Below are 17,301 nucleotides of genomic sequence, written 5' to 3'. Positions count from 1 at the left end.
ATCTACATTCACAGAACACCATCATGATCCATCCTCTTTATTGTCAAGATATTCCTTTACTAAAAGGCTTTTACTCTTCTTCCAGATTGAAAAAACGAAGAATGCATGTCTGAAGCATTTGGCTGGGGGAAAACATCTATTGTTCCAAAAAGGAGGAAATGAAAAGGAACTAACTGGATGTCTTGGATGCATCTGAGCTGTAAAAAGGATCAAGAACATTTGCAACTGGCCATTTAAAAAAAAAAAAAAATACACACACACACACACACACACACACACACACACACACATATATATATATAAATATATAAATAAAAACAAACATATATATATATTACTGAAATGTAATGTGTGAAGTATTTTTTTTTTTATATTAATCATTTTTAATTATTTTAATTATAACTAACATTTCTTCTCTTGCATTCTTAACATCCGTATGCTTTTGAGTACTAAAAGTCTTCAACACTTTAGCCAAGTTTTGTGCTGAAATGTCGAATGTAAAAAAGGCTGCTAGACGTCTGCCTGAATATAAGAATAACCATAACAACTCATAACTTGAGTAACAAGCAAACATAGGAAGAACCAATGATATTAAACAAAAATGATGTAATGAATCATGTCATCTTTGTCATGCACATATGCAATATAACTGTTATATACTGTTATACTGAGGTCCTCCTGGTCGTGATTAAAGCATATCTAAAAGCATTGTCTGGAGTCTGTCTTGTTTCTGCTGCAGGTATACAGCAGGTGGTGAATGAGAATGAGATTTAAATAGAAATTTGGATTTGAACAGACAAATAACAGACTTCTCACAGTTTCTAGTAAATGAGAAAAGATGAATAATTCTTTGCTATTACATTAAACACCAAATTAATTAGAGATGACTGATGTTTTCTGCATTTTGTAAAAAAGAAATTGCTTGCTCTTTCTCTGCGAAGAAGAACTTGCTTTATTAAAATAGAATGGGGAACTGCTGTTGTCAACCAGACGAGACTTTTGAAATTAAGGGACAATTGAAAGAGAAAGTTAAAAAGTGGAATTTAAATGAAGAGAATTTACAAAGAATCAATTTGCATGTGGTTCTCTGAGTCTCTCCTGGAGCAGCCGCCTTGACAAGAGACAGCGAATAAACTGGAGTGAGAAAGAAGCAGTAACTGCTGTAGAGAGAAAGGAAAGTAGCTGATGGGCCTTCAGCTTCCTCCTGAAAGAAGAAGTTGACACTTCTGAGGAGTCACCATGGAGACAGACTGATTCAATGCAGGAAAAGTTGACACTTTCACATAAGACTTTTCTTAAAGACTAAGAGAACATCCAGCCATGAAAAACTCAGACTGATCGATCAAAAGTTTAACTGACCGACAATCCACAAAGAGATATAGAGAACTTCTAGATTCAATAAAAATAATAATTACAAATTACAAAGTTTTAAGATCACATACGCTGTCATCCCCATGGGTTCAGGATAGGAATGTCTTTTGTCCATGGATCCAAGATTGTGTGAAGATCTTCTTCTAAGTAGCTGTGGGAGCAACAACAAAGATTTAGAAAAAATCTAATTGCACAATGAATGACAAATGGCATTTGACGATTTGAGAAATTTATTTTGTCTTTCTCAACTGCAGGCCTAAGTCTATCTTATTATTCTAAACCATTTAATCTATTTCATTTTGAAAAGCAAGGTTTACATCCATTGTGTTAAACCCAACATGAGACAATTGCTATTAACATCCTAACGTAAAGATAATATTGTCACATGGAGAATGTCCAGCCATCATATGTATTTGTACGAATGACCTACACCTAAACCTGCCCCTAAACCTACCTATCACTGGGGTTTAGACAAATCGTACAAAACCATACAAGTGTAAGTGTGTGTGTGTCTGTCCATCACACACCTCACTTTCTTTTATAACATTTCAGCATGTCATGATGGATTTCGTCCATGATGGATGGATGAAATATTGCACCGTTACTGTTAACATCAACAAAGTGGGTTGAATTTTTTTATTTTTACAGATAAAAAGCTCTATGCTGCTGAATAAAGTGTGCTTAAATAATTATCTGGTGATAATAGTTTGGAAAACAAGGTGAAAACAGAATTGAATTGGCTCATTTTGGCCATGTCTGTTAAAAAGTCTGTTAGAAATTTTAGGATGAACTTCCTGTAATCTGTTTGAACAATACAGAAATGTTTCATCATTTGGTTTCAAGTTATTTAGGAAGTTATTTTGATATGGTATTAGATCAACATACCTATGACCCTGGGGGTGGAAATTTTTCTATTTAAATGTTTGATGGGGAATAATAATGTTTTATACACAAATGCAATTGCATGGAATAAATTACCAGCGTCATTAAAAAGTTTTATAAGAGCTGTTAAAGGATGGCTTTTTGGTGATTATAAATTGTTTTTATATTTTATTTTCTGAATACTGTGGTTTAGAAATGTAGTTGAGGGAAAATGTTCTTTGTACCAAAGAATATTTGCAATGCAAGTTTTGTCAGTTGTGTTTTTATGACCAAAATATGTTTAAATAAACTCTTTTTATAATTTATCTTACAAAACTTTGAAATGTTAGTAAATACAACTCATAAATTAAGAGAGTATATGTATTGACACATTGTGCTCCTTAAAAAGTTTTTTAAAGCGACTTAAATTTACTTTATAAAACCTGCACAAACCCTCTATTTTCATGATCTTGGGTAGGGCCACTGCTTACAAAACAGACAAATCACAGCTGTTGGGATTGCACCCATATTTTTAAAATTTGCAGCAGAAGTCATTGCTGAGCCATTGACTTATATTTTAAATTTATCACTGGAACAGAATATTGTTCCTGAAGATTGGAAATCTGCCCTGGTTCTGCCAATGCTGAAAGGTGGTGACCCATCTAATTTGGACAATTATCGTCCAATTTCTAAATGATCAGTGATAGCTAAGATTTTGGAATCTATCGTCAGTGAACAATTAAAACAATTCTTGGTTAGTAATAGTATTCTATCTGTTTTTCAGTCTGGCTTTCTAAAAAATCATAGTACTACCACTGCTACTATGAAAGTACTTTATGACATAATCAGTGCTTTAGATGATCATAAATCATGTGCTGCATTGTTTATTGATTTAACAAAAGCCTTTGATACAGTCAATCATGCTATCTTATTATCACGGTTGGAATGTATTGGCCTATCTGATGCTGCTATTGGTTGGGTCAGTAGCTACTTAAATAACAGATGTCAACTTGTACTTTTAAATGACTGTATGTCTGAGAAACTTGCTGTTAACTCTGGAGTACCGCAGGGCTCTATTTCGGGGCCTTTGCTGTTTACAGTATATATTAATAATCTTAGTGAAAATGTGATTAATGCAAAAATGCATCTGTACACTGATGATACCATTATTTATTGTTCTGCAAAATCACCTGCTGAGACAATTTTAAGGCTACAAAAAATATTTGAAAATATCCAGCTCAATCTACAGGCATTAAATTTAGTTTAAAATGATAAGAAAACTAAATAGATGTTTTTTAATAGAACCCGTAAGCCTGGACCTTCCTTGCCTCAACTCCACACATTACAGGGCAGGCCAATAGAATTAGTTTGCTCATATAAATGTCTGGGTTTTATACTAGAGGAAAACATGAATTTTAATTTGCATATTAAACAGTTACTCACTAAATTGAAATTAAAGCTGGGTTTTTATTTCAGAAACAGTTCCTGCTTTACACAGAAAGCTAGGAAAAAGCTGGTTGAAGCTACGTTTTTGCCGGTTTTAGACCTTGTTGAAATCATTGGATTCTGTATATCATTCAGCATTGAGATTTATAATGCATGCAAAGTACTCTGTTCATCACTGTGTTCTATATAAAATGGTCGGTTGGTCCTCACTTAACACAAGAAGGTTCAAACATTGGTTGATCTTTGTGTATAAATCAATAACTGGACATACTCCTTCATATTTAATTACACTCTTGACACCTAGTAGATCTGAATACAAGCTAAGATCAAGTAGATACATACTGTATGATGTTCCACAAATTAAAACAGAGTTTGGTAAAACTGCTTTTAGTTATAGTGCTCCAACTTCATGGAATGAGTTGCAAAACCAGCTAAAACTGGAAGTTTTTATTTCAGATATTGAATTCAAGTCTTATCTAAATCAAATTTATCATCATGTTTGTGATTGTTTTAAATAGTGATTTTTGTATATTTTAATATTTTTGAGCATCCCTGTCTTTTTGTTTTTTGTTTGTTGTTGTTGTTTGTTGTCTGTTAAAGTGTATCTTCCATGTGCTGCCTTCTTGGCCAGGGCTCACTTGTAAAAGAGATTGTAATCTCAATGTGATTTTCTTCCCTGGTAAAATAAAGGTAAATAAATAAATAAATAAATAAATAAATAAATAATGAAATGTAACGTGTGAAGGATTTTTTTTATATATTAATCATTTTTAATTATTTTAATTATAACTAACATTTCTTCTCTTGCAGGCTTAACATGCTTTTGAGTACTAAAAGTCTTCAACACTTTAGCCAAAGTTTATGTGCTGAAATGTCGAATGTAAAAAAGGCCGCCAGACGTCTGCCTGAATATAAGAATAACCATAAAAACTCATGACTTGAGTAACAAGCAATCATATAAAGAACCAATGATATTGAACAAAAATGATGTAATGAATCAAGCCATCTTTGTCATGCACATATGCAATTATATACTGTTATACTGAGGTCCTCCTGGCCGTGATTAAAGCATATCTAAAAGCATTGTCTGGAGTCTGTCTTGTTTTTGCTGAAGGTATACAGCAGGTGGTGAATGAGAATGAGATTTAAATAGAAATTTGGATTTGAACAGACTTCTCACAGTATAATAGTTTCTAGTAAATGAGAAAAGATGAAGAATTATTTGCCATTACATTAAACACTAAATTAATTAGAGATGACTGCTGTTTTTCTGCATTTTGTAAAAAAGAAATTGCTTGCTCTTTCTCTGCAAAGAAGAACTTGCTTAATTAAAATAGAATGGGGAACTGCTGTTGTCAACCAGACGAGACTTTTGAAATTAAGGGACCATTGAAAGAGAAAGTTAAAAAGTGGAATTTAAAGGAAGAGCTTTTTAAATGAAGATAATTTACAAAGAATCAATTTGCATGTGGTTCTCTGAGTCTCTTCTGGAGCAGCCGCCTTGACAAGAGACAGCGAATAGACTGGAGTGAGAAAGAAGCAGAAACTGCTGTAGAGAGAAAGGAAAGTAGCTGATGGGCCTTCAGCTCCCTCCTGAAAGAAGAAGTTGACACTTCTGAGGAGTCAGCATGGAGACAGACTGATTCAATGCAGGAAAAGTTGACACTTTCACATGATACTTTTCTTAAAGACTAAGAGAACATCCAGCCATGAAAAACTCAGACTGATCGATCAAAAGTTTAACTGACCGACAATCCACAAAGAGATAAAGATATGTAGTGTATCAGACCCGAACCAGACAAATTAAAGATTTGATCGGGAGCATGGTTGAAACATGAGCCGAATTCCACAGAAAGGCAACAGGATGTTGTGAATCAACTCCTAGCACCACAGTCTGAAGCAAAATAACCAACCAACTCTTTCACAGAACAGCTTTCAACATTAACACCATTAGATAGGGTGACCATATGCGCCGTTTATACGGGACACGTCCCGGCCAGGATTTTAATATTGCCTAAAACATCCAAAGCAGTTTGACCAATAACATGCAGGTATTATACATAATCGACCAATCGTGGGGCTGCGCATGAGAAGGTGAGATCTGGAACAATCAAAGCGATGCAAATATGCGCACGTGTTTGTTCGTTCGTTTGACTTGAAGCGTCGCTGCTAAAATAAAATAAAAAATAAGACAGCAGGTGCGACAGCTATCCGAAAGCATAAGGAGCCGTCTGCTCTGCTCTCTAGCTCTCATGAATGTCGCACAACGATCGACCTGCAAACAGCCAAAACCTGGATATTTTAGGCAATATTAAAATCCTGGCCGGGACGTGTCCCGTATGAACGGCGCATATGGTCACCCTACCATTAGAACAATTATTGACAGTTTCAATTCAGAGAAGAGATTGTCAAATTTGGGGCAAGTAATCCAGATTGATGGTCAAAGAGATGCACAGCCTGACCATCACATGTAAACCCATGATAGTAATCATGATCACAAGAATTGACTTCCCCCACATAGACAAGAACCAGATTGAAATTCCTTTAGGGGGACTTTTAACCTGTTGTCTCCACAGAACGTCCTTATGTCAGAGAATGGCACAGTAACTGTCTTTTACAGATGTAGATGCACCAAAACGAACTCAAAAAAGACTTATAAAGGAATATCAGTCCATTGCTTAACTCCATATCATAATATGAAACCCACACATTTGACTATCATGTTTCTAATCACTTATTGTGTATGTCTTTTTAATAACTATTGAATAGCTTAAGTATTCATATTCATGTTTAGTATGTGTGTGTTCGAATCTTCTTGCTTGAAACGTTTCTGACAATCAGTTATTTGTCAAATGTATCATATTCTTATCATAGGAATCATGTCCAAAATTATACCCTGCAAGAGCGAGAAAATTCGGACCACGTGATTGATAAGATAACATATGATTTATGAATGGGCAGGACAAACATCGCAACACCTCGAGCAAAGACAATATCTAATTGGTCAAGACAACATTTGAGGTGTGGCCAAAAGGCCAGTTTAAATACTCAGGACACCTTCAAATTTTGCTTTTAGTTTTGGCTTTTAGCTTTTGCTTGTAGTTTTAGCTTTTAGCTTTGGCTTTTAGCTTTTGCTCTTAGCATATGCCTTTAGTCAACACTATTAGCATTCTTTGAGCGCGGTTCCAGTGTGCTTCGGCTCGCACGCCTGCTGCTACTTAGCCACGATGAGAAGAAACACCACCTAGTCTCGTCAAACTTTACTTCTGTTCTTTTACTTTAGTTTCTTTTCTTTTCCGTTTGAGAGTTTCGTGTTCTGAGTTAAGTTTTGTAACGCAGTGTCTTCGAGTCTGACCTCTGTAATGTATTCAAGTGTGATACGTCGTGATGTAAGAATGTAACGTAAAAAAAAACACGTGACATTGTAAGAGCAAGAAGGTAGATAAAGCATGAGAGTTCTAGAGCCATAGCCGCTGTGTCCCAAAGTTGAGTGTACACACTTCGAAGGCCACGGTGCACGAAGGGCCCTCCGAAGTGCGTGAGATGCTTCGCCTTTTGCACGATTTCCTAATTGCAACACTAGAGGTTCCCGATTAGCGCTCTGTCGCATAGCAACGGTGCTAGAGGAGAGCAGACAAGAGGACAATTCTGCCAGGATAGGTGGAGACAGAATTGCTCATTTTTGTTTTTATGTTTTACGTCATAATGGAGGAGACGGTGATGTACCTCAGGCTTAGCCAAGACCGAGGTAAGTTACTCTGGTTTGCTGCGTCCTTAGTCGGATTACAACTTTAAATGCAGGCACTGGCATGGAACATACTTGAATAATGTAATGATACACATGAAAAACTACAAAATACACACACACTTAGCAGTTCAAATGCTGACTGAAATCTTACAAAGTTGCGATTTTATATAGTTTATTGTGTTGACCATGGTGTTCACATGTAGACAGGTTACCAAAAATAAAACTGTGAATAAAAAATAGAGCATAGTACAGCTCAATGTTCAGCAGCAGCTGTCACAGCTGAACAGTGCTCTGTTTGACCGATCCGAGTCCTTCAGATGCAGCCTTTGATATAGTTAGCAAAATGTGCTAATATTCTGACAAAATGTTGATACTTTCATTTTCAGAATGATCAGAGGTGGACTGGAAGTACATTTGTAAAGTATTCTCGAACAAATATAAAGTACTAAGTTTGAAAATGAAAATTCTGTAATCATTTACTCACCCTTAAGTTGTTCCAGGTTTGGAATTTTCATTTTTGGGTCAACTATCTCTTTAGCTAAGGTTTTAAATATGACTAGTAGTTTTTCCCCCAATGTGGTATTAGTAGTTACTAAAAGTAGTTTACTAAAGTATCTTAACATTTCTTCTACTAATTACTTTGTAATAGCTTTAAACAGTTTATCTTTTCCTTCTTTCCGTAAATCAGAGCAGACCCCTTTACTGCAGGATAAAGCTGAATGTGGCAGCGCTGGACAGGTGTTTAATGGTTTTGGGCTGAGCAGAGGCCCTGACAGTGCTGATGGATCTTCTGAGAAGTGCCACAATCCAGACCCTGGTGTTTCTCTTCTGTCTGCCAGTAGTACATCATACAGAGTGGTCTCCTGAGTGTTTGACATGTGCCTCGTTCCACTGTCACCGCATTGTCCTCAGAGTCACTGAGGAGGTGCTGGACATTCACCAAGAGATTCCCCTCCTGAAGACCCCAGAACACATGGAGGCAGGGCTGGGCTCAAAACTGATGTTGTTTTCTGATGTTAAACCTAAGCTATGTTGTAAATAGTTGTAAAAAGTACTTTCAGTAATGTATTGAACTTTTTGATTTAATGTGTAAAATAATTATTTACAGGACAAAAAAATAAATAAACATAGAATAATTTTTTGTAAGCTGCATTAAAAAAAAATAAAAAATGTAGGCTACATAATTACTTTTATTTACACATGTGAATATGCAAAACAAAAATACAAAATGTACAGAAAGTACTCAGGCTCATTTACAAATAAATTACACTACACAAATGAATAATGTATACAACTTATTCATTTTTTATTTTTAACTTGCATCACAAAAATAAACTACAGAAAATTAAGTTGTTTCATTGACAATGTGAAATTTAAAAAAAAGATATTGAAAACTTGTAATGTACCCATTTTTCTCCCCACTGTTTTCTCTTTTTTAGAGAAAGGTTAATAAATAATTTATTGTCTCTCCATTCTCTCCCTGCGCTCTTCTCTCCTCTGTCTCTCTCTGGAGCTTGAATGACAGCACCACAAAAAAACAACAAAGGGAAAGACTACTGCCTTATACAGTGGTTGTCTTATTGTTTGTGGGCTTTGTGTTAAAAAAACCCTGGCGTTTAACACTTTCGCTAGGTATTTAAGTAAATGAAAACACAATACTTACATTTCAATGTGAATTCCCCCACAGAACTCTCACCCACCATGTTCTTTGAATATAAACACTGTCGTCCGCGCAAGTGATTTTGGGATATGGTAGGGTGTGAAGTGTCCATCAGATGTACACTTCATTTTCCCAGGAAACGGAGGGCGCATTTGACGTCGCTTTCGAAATACGCTGGCCTTCGTCACGCCGCAGTGACGCAATCAGCCTTTGGGACAGCTTATGTTGTGACCAAAGACTAGGCTTGTTTGAGATGAGCAAAATCTGCACAGAACTGATCACCACTGATCACCGCGAGATGCATGCCGGTTAGAAAAGTGTCCGAGTTACGTCCGCCTTGCTCTGATGTCATGCTGATGTGTGCCAAAAAACTCTCGCAACGGCGAGGCGGCTGTGTCGGACTGAGCAGTCGAGTGCAGTTGCTCTCCACCGACTGCGCTATTCAAAAGCATGATGGGAAACGACTGACTGATGACACAGCATCATGCTCATTTGCTGAGAATCTCAACTGATACATTTTCTCTTTATTCTAAGAATTAGATTACCCATTTATTTATTTATATTTACATGTGAACTAAACAAAAACAAAACACGCCTAGTGAAGTTAAGAATTAGGACATCGGTTTATTTAATTTTTCTCTTAATTAGAATTCTTCCTTGCAATTTTCACTTTATTCTATTGTACTGTATGTTTGTGTGAATTAATAAATCAATCCAATAAAAATATACATGCACACATACATATCTAAATGGACTGTTTAGCCATCATGCCTCATCTTTATGTGGTTTCATCTGAGAAGTGTCAGGGTCTGGCTTAAAACAAGGGAAGAAATTCTGAAGAATGTTTGCTACAAAACAGCTTTGACTTGCATAGTATGGAAAAATACTATGGACGTGAAGCTGTGACGCAATCGCACTTCACATCCGCACTTCAGAGGCCACACACTTCAGTTTGGGACAGCCTTCGTCACGCCGCTGTGACGCATTCGCACTTCAAATGCACCCTCCGGAGTCCATGCACTTAAGTTTGGGACACAAGCTAGTGTGTCGTCTCATTTATTGGTTATACATACAGACGGTTGGTCTGGGAACGCCCCGTCACGTGAAGTGAAGTTAGCCCATGGGGGAAAACATTGCCTTGGCGCCAACTGAAATACACGGGACAATCATGCCGAAGAGTTGCTGTGTCGTTTTCTGTACCGCCAATAAACTAACAAATTATGAATTGAAGTTCTACATCCTTCCTAATAAACATATACAACCGGAAAGGAGGACAAAATGGCTACAAGCAATAAGGCGTGAGGATGATCAAGGGAAGTTGTGGAATCCCAAGACTAAGCATGTGTATGTGTGCAGTCAGCATTTCATCACATGTAGGCTACGTTAACATTGTGTTCATTATTAACGTTATCAAAACGGTGTAAGGTTGTTTCAGAAAGTGGCATGCATATATAATTAGCCTTATCATTCTACCTTAAGCAAAACTATGTAGCCTAGTGTCGAACCTAAACCCACATGAAAACAAGTCTGCTAAGAGGTGTAGTCTATGTGATACGCAGGTATACACCGTATAGCCACTAGAAAAGGCCAAGGATTTCCGTATACCCACTTAAAAAAGCGTGAGGATACATAACAACTTCGTTTTGTGGCAGAACTTTCACACTTTCATTCATAAATTCACCCCGTCTTTGTTTGTGAAGTGAAACGGATCGAATCGCAGAATCCGGTCAAAAATGGAACTTGCTAATTAAAGCAGAACGTCACGGAATTTGGCTATTTTTGAATGAATAAATCTAAAGTAGGGCTGTACAATTAATCAGATATCGATATGGACTATATGAGTATTAAAGTTAAAAGAAACTACAATTGTTCTACGCGTCTCTGGGAATGAGCGCTCAATATGTGCTCTCCATTACACACACACACACACACACACAAACGACACCTCCGGCCATTTGGTTAGGTCATTGACCCAGGTTTAAATTAAATAAGGACTATCATAAGCCATTGCAGTTAATTTTGCAATGACTCGCAATAAACATTTTTGTCATTCAAATACACACAATGTTCGTGGTGTTCTCCCTGATGCTGACTCCACCCTTGCCACGCCAGACCACGCCCCAACTATGACTAGATGCCGACTGTATGTATAAAACAATAAAACATGGTGTCAGAAGTTGTAAGTGCATCGAAAGAAGAATGGCACAGTTACAGCCACCATCGACCTGTTCCTGACGGCTAGCGGTAGCGCAGAAAATCTGAAAAAGTGCAGTGTGCCACATTTCAGCACGTAGCCGGTGAGGATGCAATAAAAGTTTGCAATACTTTTGAATTTCACGAAGATGAGAGAGACAAAATCGACGATCTCAAACAGAAATTCAGAAACTATTGTGAACCAAGAAAAAAAACGTCCTTACATACGTCACATGTTCTTCGCGAGGGCTCAAGGACCGTCTGAGAATATTGATGCCTACGTCACGGACCTAAAGAACAAGGCAAAAGACGGTGAGTTTGGAGAATTGCATGTTTCACTAATCAGAGACAGAATTGTTTGTGGCATAAGAGATGACACAGTACGAGCCAGATTGCTAAGAGAAGCAGATCTCACACTAGCAAAAGCTGTGGACATTTGTCGGGCTAACGAAATAACGTCTAGCCAAGTAAAAGCACTAAATGAAGAAGTAGACATGCACAAGATCAAAACTGTGCAAAAAATCAACAAGAGTATGCCAATGAGGAGTGATTCGAGTGACAACATAAAGTGCAGCAGGTGTGGTTATAAACATGAACAGAGAAAATGCCCTGCCTACGGACAAACGTGCAGACAGTGTAATAAAAACAACCACTTCGCAAAAAAGTGGGCAAAAATGAGCGAAAAAACCCTAGAAAGAAGCACAAGCTTGACAAAGGAACAGGTGACAAAGGAAGACACAGACAAAGGAAGGTGACAAAAATATGTTCCTGGGCACACCAGAAGTTCAGAGAAACAAGCTAAAAAACGTACAGTCTGTCACTACTGAGATCCAGAAAGAAAAAGAAGAGTGGTCTGAAGTGCTCAAGATAAGAGGCAAACAAGTGAAATTCAAGTTGGACACTGGGGCAGAATGTAACGTTCTCTCATTAAAGACTTACAACTTGCTGAACATAATGGACAAGCTGCTAAAATCCACCTGCAAGTTACTTACATACTCTGGACACCAGATGTCGCCATTGGGATAGAAACAGCTAACCTGTGAGTACAAAGGTCAAAAACACAAGATTCAGTTCCAGATTGTGGAAAAAGATGCTCCTGCAATATTAGGAAGAGCCATTTGTCCGACATAAGGCATGATAAAAAGGATACATGATGTGTCTGCTAATGATGATGACATTCTGAAAGAGTTTGAAGATCTGTTCAGTGGCTTAGGATGCATGCCAGGATATCATCAAATTCAACTTGATCCATCAGTAAAGCCTGTTGTACATGCTCCAAGAAAAGTTCCAGTTGCACTGAAAGAAATAATAATTGAAGAATTGCACCGGATGGAAGACATGAATGTAATAGAAAGACAAACAGAGCCAACTGACTGGGTGAGCAGCATGGTAACGATTGTCAAGCCAGACAAAATATGCATATGCCTCGACCCACAAGATTTGAATAAGGCAATCAAACGTGAACCCTATCCTCTACTTACGGTGGAAGAAGTTGTGTCAAATATGCCAAATGCCAAAATTTTCTCAGTACTTGATGCTAACCAAGGGTTTTGGCAGATCAAATTGGACAATGAAAGCTCCAAGTTGTGTGCATTCAATACACCTATAGGAAGATACAGATTCCTGCATTTACCTTTTGGAATATCGTCAGCATCAGAAGTATTCCAAAGAGCTGTACAAAACAGAAACAGTACAAGAGCATGATGCCAGACTGAGAAAATTGCTCCAAAGGGCAAGAGAATACAACCTCAAACTGAACAAAAAGAAATGTCAGATTAGAACATCACAAATCAAGTATATCGGTCATATACTTACAGCAGAAGGACTGAAACCAGATGAAGAGAAAGGGAGAGCTGTAGTTCAGTTACCTCCACCAGAAGACAAGCAAGGGCTGCAAAGATTTCTGGGTATGCTGCAGTATTTAGCCAAGTTCATTCCCAACTTGTCAGATGTAAGTGCTCCACTCAGACAGCTGCTAGAAAATGATGTGGAATGGTCCTGGGGAAGTGAACAAGAGAAAAGTTTTCAGTGGCTCAAAGCTCTAGCGAAGAATGCTCCAACCTTGAAATTCTACAATGTCAAAGAACCATTAACATTGTCAGTAGATGCCAGCTCTGAGGGCATGGGTGCAGTCTTGCTACAAGATGACAGACCTATAGCATATGGTTCGAGAGCGCTCACAGATTGCCAGCGCCGGTATGCTCAAATTGAGAAGGAACTACTTGCAATTGTATATGGATGTGAAAAGTTCCACCAATATGTATATGGCAGAGACATTCAAGTAGAAAGCGATCACAAGCCACTTGAGAACATCTTCAAAAAACCTCTTCATCAGACACCATTGAGGCTGCAAAGGATGTTGCTCAGACTCCAAAGGTACAATCTGAATGTTACATACAAGCCAGGCAAACAGATGCACATAGCAGATGCATTGAGTCGTGCTTACCTCGATGAACAGACCGAAGACCTGCTTGAAGAGGAGTTAGAGGTAAACTATGTCACACCTCAGCTACCTGTGTCTGAAGAGAAACTGAAAGAGTTCAGAAAAGCAACAGCTGAAGATCCTGAAATGCAGAGACTGACAGAATACATCATGAAAGGATGGCCAGCAGAAAAAAGTTCAGTGCACAAAGACCTTCAGAAATATTGGACATTTAAAGAGGAACTCAGCTACACATCAGGACTGGTGTCCAAAGCTGCAAAACTCATAATTCCAAACAAAGTGAGAAGTGAAATGCTGGACAGAATTCATGAGTCACATCTGGGCATGGTGAAATGCAAGGAAAGAGCAAGAGACATCATATATTGGCCAGGCATGTCAGCTCAAATTGAGAAAATTGTATCGCAATGTCCCATATGCAACACTCATCGAAATAGTCACACAAATGAACCACTAATACCTCATGCGCTGCCGAGCAGACCATGGGCAAAGGTTAGTACTGACTTGTTTCATCACAATGGTTCTGAGTATTTGTTGTGTGTAGATTACTACTCCAAGTTTCCAGAGATTGCAAAGCTGAATGACACTACGAGCACAAGTGTAATCATTGCATCGAAATCACTGTTTGCAAGACATGGCATACCTGATGTGGTAATATCAGATAAAGGTCCACAATATGCAAGTCAAGAATTCAAGTCTTTTGCAGAAAACTGGGAGTTTGAGCACAAAACATCTAGTCAAGGATATGCTCAGTCAAACGGACAAGCAAAAAGAATGGTTCAGACAATCAAGAGAATGCTTAAGAAATCACAAAGTGAGAATGGACATCCGTATATTGCATTGCTGGAATATCGCAATACTCCCCTTGATGGCATCGGAATGTCACCAGCACAACTTCTAATGGGCAGAAGGTTGAAAACTAAATTGCCAACTTCCACCACGCTGTTGACTCCAAAAGGAAGTAAACATGAACAAATTCAAGAAAAACTCAGCCACAGACAGTCAAAGCAGAAATTTTATTATGACAAAAACACCAAGCAATTGCCAGACGTATCACCAGGAGACAAAGTGAGGATACAGCAAGGACAAATCTGGATTCCTGCAACAGTTCTGAAGAAACATGATTCTCCAAGGTCATACATTCAAGAAGTCAAGAAGAATTGCATTATTTAATGTTGAGATAACTGTTTAAAAAGGGAGATGTAATGTATTCAAGTGTGATACGTCGTGATGTAAGAATGTAACGTAAAAAACCATGTGACATGTAAGAACAAGAAGGTAGATAAAGCATGAGAGTTCTAGAGCCATAGTGTGTCATCTCATTTATTGGGTATAAAACAATAATACAACCTCAAGTGCCCGTTCAACTTCAACCAGCCCACAACCCCGCATCGTCAGCCAACCCCTTTTCAACGACAACAAAGGGACCCCCCTTTACACAGGCAACAAGTAATGTACCTCCAGACTCTGATCTAAGCTGGTGTAGCTATCTAATATAATTTTAACCTCATTGAGGAACTCAATGCGAGGGTTAATTAAGTGATTGATGGTTGTTCATATCTATGCAATTTCACGTATTGCTGTAAACTTGGGATTTCACATTTTCATTCTCTTAAACCCATTCTTCCCTAACTTTCTATCCTCCTGCAACTTGTGTGAATGTGTGAGTGCGTGTGCTTATGTGTTAGATTAGTTTATATGTCTTAGATTTATCTAATAAAGCCTTATTCATATTGAAAAGAGAAGTATCTTTTGTTTTGTGCTTACAAGTTAATGTCTTAAACTGCCGATCTTGTTACTGTGCTAATTAATAGTGTTTTCACTATACTTTGGATATTAATATCCATTGCAGAGTTGATGTTATACGGTTCGTTCAATGAATCGCTGGCCGTCGCAGTGATCAGCCGTGAAACAGTGATTCTGTTCAAATTCCCTTTAAAATCTTAAATGATTCCCATTGAGCTAAACTGACCTGTTTCCCTTACAGATAACTTCTAGATTCAATAAAAATAATTACAAAATTTTAAGATCACATACGCTGTCATTCCCATGGGTTCAGGATATGAATGTCTTTTGTCCATGGATCCAAGATTGTGTGAAGATCTTCTTCTAAGTAGCTGTGGGAGCAACAAATTCAAATTGCACAATGAATGACAAATTGCATTTCATGATTTGAGAAATTTATTTTGTCTTTCTCAACTGCAGGCCTAAGTCTATCTTATTATTCTAAACCATTTAATCAATTTCATTTTGAAAAGTTAGGTTTACATCCATTGTATTAAACCCAACATGAGACAATTGCTATTAACATCCTAACGTAAAGATAATATTGTCACATGGAGAATGTCCAGCCATCGTATGTATTTGTACGAATGACCTACACCTAAACCTGCCCCTAAACCTACCTATCACTGGGGTTTAGACAAATCGTACAAAACCGTACAAGTGTGTGTGTGTGGGGGGGGGGGGGGGGGGTCACTATAAAATAATGTTCACGAATGAATTGGATGAAGTATCCTGATAATTACCAGGGTTATCACTGTGGCAGAAATAAAACAATGGCATATTTGCACAGTGTATAACAGTGGAAGGCAAAGCAAGCATTGCTCTGTCCATCACACACCTCACTTTCTTTTATAACATTTAGCATGTCATGATGGATTTCGACCATGATGGATGGATGAAATATTGCACCGTTACTGTTAACATCAACAAAGTGGGTTGAATTTTTTTATTTTTACAGATAAAAAGGCCTATGCTGCTGAATAAAGTGTGCTTGAAAAATTATCTTGTGATAATAGTTTGAAAAAAACAGGTGAAAACAGAGTTGAATTGGCTCATTTTGGCCATGTCTGTTAAAAAGTCTGTTTGAAATTTTAGGATGAACTTCCTGTAATCTGTTTGTACAATACAGAAATGTTTTCATCATTTGGTTTCAAGTTATTTAGGAAATTATTTTGATATGGTATTAGATCAACTTACCTATGACACTGTGGGTGGAAATTTTTCTATTTAAATGTTTGGTGGGGAATAATAATGTTTTATACACAATTGCAATTGCATGGAATAAATTACCAGCATCATTAAAAAGTTTTATAAGAGCTGTTAAAGGATGGCTTTTTGTTGATTATAAACTGTTTTTATATCTTATTTTCTGAATACTGTGGTTTAGAAATGTAGTCGAGGGGAAATGTTCTTTGTACCAAAGAATATTTGCAATGCAAGTTTTGTCAGTTGTGTTTTTATGACCAAATATGTTTGAATAAACTATTTTTTTTAAATTTATCTTACGAAACTTTGAAATGTTAGTAAATACAACTCATGAATTTAGAGAGTATATGTATTGACACATTGTGCTCCTTAAAAAGTTTTTTAAAGTGACTTAAATTTACTTTATAAAACCTGCACAAACCCTCTATTTTCATGATCTTGGGTAGGGCCACTGCTTACAAAACAGACAAATCACAGCTGTTGGGATCTGTGTAGACGTAACAGCAGTAACTGATTCTGAAAAACATCAGGAAAACAGCACAGCTCTTCAGTTACTGGTCAAGATGAGAGGCTTACTGTTTCTGCTTAGCG

At 37.3% G+C, this 17,301-nt stretch overlaps 1 long non-coding RNA gene across 1 annotated transcript; it reads right to left on the bottom strand.

Moving 5' to 3' along the window:
• Positions 1–527: 527 nt before the first annotated feature.
• On the bottom strand, positions 528–9,141 carry LOC122136213. Its single transcript, XR_006154027.1, has 3 exons — positions 9,090–9,141; positions 1,443–1,522; positions 528–1,204 (listed from the first exon to the last, which is right to left on the bottom strand). It is a non-coding gene; the product is annotated as an uncharacterized LOC122136213 (long non-coding RNA).
• Between the last annotated feature and the right edge of the window lie 8,160 nt (positions 9,142–17,301).

The sequence above is a fragment of the Cyprinus carpio genome, chromosome B2 (assembly GCF_018340385.1).
Source record: "Cyprinus carpio isolate SPL01 chromosome B2, ASM1834038v1, whole genome shotgun sequence".
NCBI lineage: Eukaryota > Metazoa > Chordata > Actinopteri > Cypriniformes > Cyprinidae > Cyprinus > Cyprinus carpio.
Note: the sequence above shows the minus strand (reverse complement) of the source record. Positions and strands in the feature narration are given on the sequence as shown.